Source organism: Oryctolagus cuniculus, chromosome 7 (genome assembly GCF_051225735.1).
Source record: "Oryctolagus cuniculus isolate XC-2025 breed Fujian yellow rabbit chromosome 7, ASM5122573v1, whole genome shotgun sequence".
Lineage (NCBI taxonomy): Eukaryota > Metazoa > Chordata > Mammalia > Lagomorpha > Leporidae > Oryctolagus > Oryctolagus cuniculus.
This window is the reverse complement of record NC_142873.1, coordinates 41,856,925-41,867,146: the sequence shown is the minus strand read 5'-3', so window position 1 is coordinate 41,867,146 and position 10,222 is coordinate 41,856,925.

Below are 10,222 nucleotides of genomic sequence, written 5' to 3'. Positions count from 1 at the left end.
AGAACCTGGGGTGCCGGCACCACAGGCAGAGGATTAGCCTAGTGAGCCGTGGCGCCGGCCGCCTCTTTTGTAAAAGTACTGATGTCATTCCTGAGAGTTCCACCCGTGTGCCCTAAAGCCTTGCCTCTTTTTTTTTTTTTTTTTAAGATTTATTTATTTATTTGAAAGGCACAGTTACAGAGAGGCAGAGAGAGAGAGAGAGAGAGAGAGAGAGAGAGAGAGAGAGGTCTTCCATTCTCTGGTTCATTCCCCAAGAGGCCACAACCACAGGAGCTGGGCCGATCCGAAGCCAGGAGCCAGGAGCTTCTTCCAGGTCTCCCATGTGGATGCAGGGGCCCAAGGACTTGGGCCATCTTATACTGCTTTCCCAGGTCATCATAGCAGAGAGCTGGGTCAGAAGTGGAGCAGCCAGGATTCCCATATGGGATGTGGGCACTGCAGGCAGTGATTTTACCCGCTACACCACAGCACCAACCCCAGGCCCTATCTCTTAATATTGGGGATTAAAACTAATCATCAACATACAAATTTGAGGGGATGTCTATATCAGACAATAGCAACAAGTACACTGACCAAGATTTACATAAGTCTTGTAGTATTAGAGCTGGGATCCAAATCCAGGCAGACCAGTCACGCAGTCTGGCTCTTAAATACTGTGATGTGTTGATATAGTTATCCATGCTCTTTAGAACAGCAAAGTCATTATTTCAATGATTTAGGTTTCCTTTTTTTTATTTTTTATTTTTAACTTTTATTTAATGAATATAAATTTCCAAAGTACAGCTTATGGATTACAATGGCTTCCCCCCCATATCGTCTCTCCCACCCGCATCCCTCCCCTTTCCCACTCCCTCTCCCCTTCCATTCACATGAGGATTCATTTTCGATTCTCTTTATATACAGAAGATCAGTTTAGCATACATTAAGTAAAGATTTCAACAGTTTGCTCCCACACAAACATAAAGTGAAAAATAATAGATGATTTTTTAAATGATGATGAAATCAGATCAGACCTATTGTCATGTTTAATCCCAGTGAGAGTCAAGTTGGGAATTGATAATTTCTTCTCTTTTTTTTTTTTAACAGAAGATCAGTTTAGTATACATTAAGTAAAGATTTCAACAGTTTGCACCCCCATAGAAACACAAAGTGAAATATACTGTTTGAGTACTCATCATAGCATTAAGTCTCAATGTACAGCACATTAAGGACAGAGATCCTACAGGAGGAGTAAGTGCACAGTGACTCCTGTTGTTGACTTTACAAATTGACACTCCTGTTTATGGCATCAGTAATCTCCCTATGCACCAGTCATGAGTTTCCAAGGCTATGGAAGCCTTTTGAGTTCACCGACTCTTATCTTGTTTAGACAAGGTCATAGTCAAAGTGGAGGTTCTCTCCTCCCTTCAGAGAAAGGTACCCCCTTCTTTGATGACCTGTTCTTTCCACTGGGATCTCACTCACAGAGATCTTTCATTTAGGTTTTTTTTTTTTTTTTTTTGCCAGAGTGTCTTGGCTTTCCATGCCTGAAATACTCTCATGGGCTTTTCAGCCAGATCCGAATGCCTTTAGGGCTGATTCTGAGGCCAGAGTGCTATTTAGGGCATCTGCCATTCTATGAGTCTGCTGAGTATCTCGCTTCCCATGTTGGATCACTCTCCCCTTTATTTATTCTATCAGTTAGTATTAGCAGGTACTAGATTTGTTTATGTGCTTCCTTTGACTCTTAGTCCTTTCATTATGATCAATTGTGAACTGAAATTGATCACCTGGACTGGTGAGATGGCATTGGTACATGCCACCTTGATGGGATTAAATTGGAGTCCCCTGGTATGTTTCTAACTCTACCATTTGGGGCAAGTCAGCTTGAGCATGTCCCAAATTATACATCTCTTCCCTCTCTTATTCCTACTCTTATGTTTAACAGGGATCACATTTCAGTTAAATTTCAACACTTAAGAATAACTGTGTATTAATTACAGAATTAAACCAGTCATATTAAGTAGAACAGACAAAAAAAATACTAAGAGGGATAATGTATTAAGTTGTTCATTAACAGTCAGGGCTATGCTGATCAAGTCACCATTTTTCATAGTGTCCCTTTCACTTCAACAAGTTTCCTTTTTGGTGTTCAGTCAGTTGTCACCGATCAGGGAGAACATATGGTATCTGTCCCTTTGGGACTGGCTTATTTCACTCAGCATGATGTGTTCCAGATTCCTCCATGTTGTTGCAAATGACTGGATTTCATTGTTTCTTACTGCAGTATAGTATTCTAAAGAGTACATATCCCATAATTTCTTTATCCAGTCTACCGTTGATGGGCATTTAGGTTGGTTCCAGGTCTTGGCTATTGTGAATTGAGCTGCAATAAACATTAGGGTGCAGACCGCTTTTTGTTTGCCCATTTAAATTCATTTGGGTAAATTCCAAGGAGTGGGATGGCTGGGTCGAACGGTAGGGTTATCTTCAGGTTTCTGAGGAATCTCCAGACTGACTTCCATAGTGGCTTGACCAGTTTGCATTCCCACCAACAGTGGGTTAGTGTCCCTTTTTCCCCACATCCTCACCAGCATCTGTTGTTGGTAGATTTCTGCATGTGAGCCATTCTAACTGGGGTGAGGTGAAACCTCATTGTGGTTTTGATTTGCATTTCCCTGATTGCTAATGACCTTGAACATTTTTTCATGTGCCTGTTGGCCATTTGGATTTCCTCTTTTGAAAAATGTCTATTGAGGTCCTTGGCCCATCTCTTAAGTGGGTTGTTTATTTATGTCAAAGAGCTCCTGGTGGAGCGACCAGGAGAGGGCTTCAACAGAGGCATACTTGAAGGGGCTGGTGGTAGTGGTTTTTTTTTTTTTTTTTTTTTTTTTTTTTTTTTTTTTTACAGGCAGAGTAGACAGTGAGAGAGAGAGACAGAGAGAAAGGTCTTCCTTTGCCATTGGTTCACCCTCCAATGGCCACTGCGGCCGGCGTGCTGCGCTGATCCGAAGCCAGGAGCCAGGTGCTTCTCCTGGTCTCATATGTGGGTGCAGGGCCCAAGCACTTGGGCCATCCTCCACTGCACTCCTGGGCCACAGCAGAGAGCTGGCCTGGAAGAGGGGCAACCAGGACAGAATCCGGCACCCCGACTGGGACTAGAACCTGGGGTGCTGGCACCACAGGCAGAGGATTAGCTTATTGAGCCGCGGCGCCGGCCGGTAGTGGGGTTTTTAAGCACAATTTTTTGGGGAAAAAAACCTTGACAATCAGCTTGATGTTCAGTTACAAGGCAAGGACAAAACTCATCAAAAGACATGATCTGTAATCTTATTTTCCCTTTTTGGCTTGCTCACGATAAGACAAAAATGCCGTCTGAAGCCTGAATAGGTAACTTGTTCTCACAGTAAGCTGTGAGCTCAGGAGGATGGAATCACCATCCCATTACGATTCTCATGTTAAGGTTGCAAGCTCTCAAGGAGTAGGGCAAGTGCTTTTCACCTTGCTAAAGATAACTTTTGGGGAAGCAAGCATTTTGCACCCTCAATTTCCACCAGGATCAACCTGACTCCTCACATTCCCTCCCCAGAAATGGACCCTAGCTTCTGTTTTGGGGTATGGGGCAATGTCTACTCTGGCTTCTTTAGACTGAGTAGGGATGGAGTAGGGACTGGCAGTCAAGACAGAATTCCAGGAGGAGGTGGCCTCTCAAGGGGGACGCAGTGCCAGCTTGCAGAAACTGCTCCATCTGAAGTTTCATGTGCATGGCCATCTAGAATTTCACTGTTTCAAGTCTGGAGAAAATTAATCTAACAAGCAGATTAAATTCACAGGGTCTAAAACAATGGACAGAGTCATTATTAGAGGACCTAAGAAAGTTTACTCACTGAAAGAAAAATAGAAACTGATGAAGGGAGAGGAAGTTGATAATAATCAGATGGGCATTAGAAGTTGGCCAGGTATATATGGGGGTCCAGACATATCTGTCTCTTCACATGGGGTACTGGAAGAGACATCATAAGGGAGGTGTGAACCTCCTTAGGGAAGGTACCCTATTGACTTCCATTACCTAGCTAGCCTGGAGGGGAGCTGGCCTGAAGGTAGGTGGCATCTCTAAAACGAAATTTACAGTTCTATCTGCAATATTACTGACCCTAAATTTTCCCCCAAAATTGTGCTTAAAAACCCCTCAACAGACTTTGGAAGCTGGGCAGAGTGAAGCACTTTTCAGCTTAGATCCCGAAGGGTCTGCAGCTCTGACCTGGGAGTCCTTCAACTCCAGGACAGTTCCATTTCAAGTGACCCATCTCCTGGCTGGCAGAGCTGATCGGGCTCTCCAGAACCTAGCTTCTGAAGCATTGGCTTTTTCCACATGGAAAACCAATGTTATTTGGGGATGGCCTGGCCTTGTTGGGTCTCCTTGATGGCAGATCACTGTGTAGTTGGCCTGCCACCTCTCCTTACATTGCTCCTGCTGCCTAGTTCACTCTTCTTCCTCCTGATCTCTGTTAAAGTAAACCAGAAGTCTTTATGAGGATGAAAGCCAAGGTGTACTCAATTCTGTTCCCAATCTTTGGGGGTCACAGAAATCGGTGGACACAGGCATCTTAGGTAAGATGAAGCTCCTGAGGAGAGCTATGTCCTTACTTCAAGATCAAATATGATGATCACCTTATACAAACTGTCTATAAATCTTGAAATTATTAGCAAAACTTTCTCTCCTTTAGTTTGGTTTGAAAAGGGAGGTTTTGCCTGTTTACTGTGCCCATGACAAAATAAATATAGCTGTGAAATCATAATTTCTTTTCTATGTAGCCAGGCTATTATTACAGAAAATTGTTAGCCATCCCTTTTTTTAAAAAAAGATTTATTCATTTATTTGAAAGTCGGACTACACAGAGAGAAGAGAGGCAGAGAGAGAGAGAGAGGTCTTCCATTCGATGGAAGTTGGCCATAATGGCTGGAGCTGGGCCGATCCAAAGCCAGGAGCCAGGAGCTTCCTCTGGGTCTCCCACATGGGTACAGGGGCCCAAGGACTTGGGCCATCTTGCACTGCTTTCCCAGGCCATAGCAGAGAGCTGGATCGGAAGTGGAGCAGCCAGGTCTAGAACCGGCGCCCATATGGGATGCCGGCACTTCAGGCCAGGGTATTACCCATTGTGCCACAGCGCCGGCCCCAGCCATCCCTTTTATAAGGTCTAAAGATCAACATGTGCATCCTGAAGAGTCCTTGAGAATAGGATCAGTTTCCCATCTTCAAGAGAATAGAGAAACGAGGCAACAAGTCAGGCTTCTCAGATTGTTTACTACCAGTAACTGAATATCAAATGAAACTTTGGCAAGCCATTTCAACTGTCAAATAACAGCGTATGAAAATATTTACCAAAAGGTTGAATGCTTTCTATAAATTTTAAGAGTACACGTAGTTGGAACTATTTTTTTTAAAAGATTTATTTATTTATTTGAAAGGCAGAATTACAGAGAGGCAGAGAGAGAGAGAGAGAGAGAGAGAGAGAGAGAGAGTGTCTTTCATCCACTGGTTCACTCCCCAAATGGCCACAACAGCCAGAGCTGGGCTGATCCAAAGCCAGGAGCCTGGAGCTTCTAGCAGGTCTCTCATGTTGGTGCAGGGGTTCAAGGACTTGTGTCATTTTCCACTGCTTTCCCAGGCCATAGCAGAGAGCTGGAATGGAAGTGGAGCAGCCAGGACTCTAACTCACGCTGATATGGGATGCATATGGGATCACTGCAGGCAGCAGCTTTACCCACTACACCCCAGTGCTGGCCTTGAGTTTTGTAACTTTTGGACATTTGTATCAGTAGCACTTTAATTACTGTTACTTAAAATTTATCACCACTTCACATCTTGATGGTAACTTTAATATAATCCAAATAGCCTAATTAGTTGGTATCTCTACAAGATGAGAGATATTTCATTTGACATTTCCAGGGGCCCAACTTGAAATATCAAAGTCCAAAGAATTTGGAACTTTGAATGCCTATCAAAGACACCAAGAAGGCTTAAAATAAGTGATAGAAACAGGATCCTTAACATCATGACATAATAAAGATCAGATCTGATCATTGCTACAAAGTGATCACTCAAATACTTTAGAATAAGTATACATTTAAACAAACTGAAACTCTTTTAAAACTCAGCTGTTCTTAAAGAATCAGAACTTAACAAACAGTAGAGAGCACAACAGATTCAACAGAACACAAATCTGTGTCTCTTTGATCATCCCAAATATTGGAAATAAAACCTTAAATATAAGAGTTAGCACACGGTGGCCGGCGCTGTGGCTCACTTGGCTAATCCTCCGCCTGCAGCACTGGACCCCGGGTTCTAGTCCTGGTCGAGGCGCCAGATTCTGTCCTGGTTGTTCCTTTTCCAGCCCAGCTCTTTGCTGAGGCCCAGGAAGGCAGTGGAGGATGGCCCAAGTAGTTGGGCCCCTGCGCCCGCATGGGAGACCTGGAGGAAGCATCTGGCTCCTGGCTTCAGATCAGTGCAGTGTACCGGCCATAGTGGCCATTTGGAGGGTGAACCAACAGAAGGAAGACCTTTCTCTCTGTCTCTCTCTCTCTCTCTCACTGTCTAACTCTGCCTGTCAAAAAAAAAAAAAAGAGTTAGCACATGGAATCATCCCATAACTTGAAACAATTTTAACAAAATCAGAAGTAGGGAAGGAAAGAGATTACTAGAGCTGGCTAGAAAACTGACAGCCACCAATTAAACAAAACTATTCAAAGGAGATGTTGCAGTTTTTAAACAGATTTCCAAATCTGAAATTTAATACTGTTTTCAAATATTTCTGTTGATTTCTTTGATTTACTTTTTGCAATAACCCTTTACAAATCTCCAGATTAGGACAACGTGTTCTAAATATGATAGCACATCCAATTTCAATCTTAGTCACTTTCTTCTTTTTTTAAAAAAATATTATTTATTTGAAAGTCAGAGTTACAGAGAGAGAAGGAGAGGCAGAGAGATGGAGAGAGAGGTCTTCCATCTGCTGGTTCACTCCCAAATTGGCCACAATCGCGGGAGCTGCACTGATCTGAAGCCAGGAGCCAGGAGCTTCCTCCGGGTCTTCCCGTGTGGGTGCAGGGGCCCAAGGACTTGGGCCATCTTGCGCTGCTTTCCCAGGCCATAACAGAGAGCTGGATCATAAGTGGAGCAGCCAGGTCTTGAACCAGCGCCCATATGGGATGCAGGCACTGCTGGTGGTGGCTTTATTTGCTAGCCACAGCGCTGGCCCCTGCCTTAGTCACTTTCAAGCAGTGTTGAACTATTTTTTGTAGACAGTGTGAAAACATATTTGTTAAAAAACACAAATAGTTTTTCCATAGACTATAAGATGCTAAGAATACCAAAGTTTGCATTTAGACACATTTATCTCATTTACCTTTATCCAATTTACATTTAGCAATTATATCTAGATGACTTAAGGAACTGATATTATACCATACCTTTATCTCAATTAAGGTCAAAATTATATTTATATGGAATTATACTCCTGTTTGTAAAAACCCCAGATGGAAATCAGTGATGTAAGCCAGAGACTGCAAAATTCACATTAGGAGCTATAACAAGCGCTGATTGCCCATTACTATTTCATCCAGATCTGTTAAACCAAGTCATAGAACAAGTCTGGAAAGTTACAAGGCAATTTTTTTAGGCAGTGATCAACATAGATTCAAAAGAGAAATTTCTTTAAGCCTAATGTCCAGTTATAGCTGAACCAAATTTTCATGCATGAGATTGTTATTTACCAAAGACATCTTTTTAGATTCTAATTGAACTTGAGTCTAATTTTCTTTTTACACAAAAAAAACACCTTGGGCCAATGATGCCTAGTCAACAGTCAGCTACTTGGGACTGCCTCTGAAATAAGCATGTGTTCAGGCAGCTGCAAGACATGTCCAAAGGGTGACAGCAGGCTAGGAGCCAACGTGCCAGGGATCAGAAGCCCACTGGAGATTACTTACCATTGTGTTGGGTTTAAAGAGGGAAGGCATCCATCAGAACAAATGGGCACCCCGCCATATTTAAACTCAAGGGTCTGGAGCTACGACCTACAAGAAGGCTCCTGGCGGGGGGGGGGGGGGGAGGGCTTGATGAGGCAGACTAGAGGGAGAAAAACTGGAGACCCTAAAAAGAGGCAATAGCCTTATAATCCAAACCAAAAGCCAATACTGGAAGCGTCTAATCATGGAGCTGTCAAACCAGTCCCAGGGATGAGGAGTCAGGTCAGGGTGTGTCTCAAGAAATCCAAGACAGTGGCATGGCCGGTAAAGCTCCACCTGAGTGCTGGCTCCCATGGGGCCAGAGTTCTTCAGTCATCTTGGGGCCTTCTGCTATCCCTTATGAAGGGCCAATCCACATGGGGTAGGGAGAGGTTAGGACACAGTCTCAGCTCCAGGAGATTGCTCTAGCCTAACCAACAAGCTTAACCCCTGAGTCTTAAGGCCAGCAGCAGCAGTAACCACTTTTAACTGGCTGACAGGGACCCCAGTGTTTTTGAGAAAGGGAGTTACTGTGGAGGGGGGTGAAACTTTCCAGAAACCAGAAGTGAGAGCAGTCCATCCCATGAGATGATCAGATGCTGGCTAGAATCAAACTCCAGCAGGATCCCAGTCACGTTGGAGTTGCATCCCAAGTCACAACATCAAAATGTTACAGGTGGAACGGCTGGCAGAGAAAAGACAACCTCAGTTCTTTGTCTCAAATGGAAGAATTTCCAGGCAGACAAGGCAGAAAGAAAAGCAAGACATAAGCGGGGCTCCAAGAAAAGCAAAACCCCACCTCAGGTTTCTTAGGTGAGATTTCCCTTCCTCAGTTTCTGACTTTCTAGAAAAGGATTTTGTTAAGCATCAAAACGCTTGCTTTGTATCACTTAGAACACTATCCCTTTTCCTATTTGTAGTCCATTTTGTTTTTATACCACAGGAGGATCCTAATATAGTTATCCCCTGCAAAATAAGGAATTCATCACACCAGGACCAACTATAATTCTCATTGGGATTCAATGTGGTCCCCATAAATATTAGATGCAGTTGCCTCCCCTTATCTGTGTTTTCAGTTGCTCACAGTCAATTGCGGTCTAAGATATTAAATGGAAACTTTCAGACAGAAATGATTCATAAGTTTTAATTTGCACACCTCTATGACTATCATGATGAAATTTTACACCATGCTGCTCCATCCTCCCAGGAGTGTGAATCGTTCTTTTGTTCAGTGCATCCGTGCTGTATCTGCTACCCACTTGTTAGCTATTTCATAGCTATCTCAGTTAGCAGATCAATAGTCACAGTCTTGCAGTGTTTGTGCTCAAGTCACCCTTATTTGACTTAACTTTGGCCACAAAGCACAACAGTAGTGGTACTGGCAGTGTTTTACTGTGTGTCATTATAATTGTTCTATTTTATTACATATTGTTAATCTCTTACTGTACCTCATTTATTAATTATACTTTATCGTAAGTGTGCATGTGTAGGAGAAGCCATAGTATGGGAGCGTATGGAGTTTGATGCTACCTGAAGTTTCAGGCATCCATGGGAGGGGTCTTAGAATTATCCAACACAACTAAGGGGGTCTACTCTATACAGTATGCTCAGGATCAAGCTATTCAGGCAGAAGGCAAGTGCCATTTTGGGCCTCACGCAGCATGAAACTTTAAATCACCCAATCACAGATGTTGGTAACCTGACAGTGAAGTATGTGTCGACTCAATGTCTTCTGTTCAGGGAAACACTGAACATTTTATTACTTAAGATAAACGCTGGTTTGTGTTGGAAAACACTGATGTATGTATGTGATGCTCACCATAGCCTTGTTGATAGTAGTGTAGAAAGAAAATACTAAAAATAACCAACACAGACTGATTAAAAAATACATTATGTGTCAAATGTTGTGGGGTCACCCATAGCTGCTTCCTGTGTCTTCCTAGCAGGCAGATGGGCGTCAGTTGTGTTGTGGCCGAAGAAAAGCCATGAATCAGATCCAGATTGTATTCCTTGCTCCGCTCTTGGTTTCCCGATGACAATTTTGCTCACTCTTCTAACAAGCAGAGGCTTTCTGACAGTAGCAATGCCCCTAAAAGTCTCTGCTTTAGTAGGGTTATGCGAGTCCATGATCATCTTTCCCTTGTAGCCAACATCATTTTCACCATTCCAGTATTGTGTAGACAAATCCACGATTGTATTTTGAAACTTCTGTTTCCTTTCAGCATCATATGTAAGT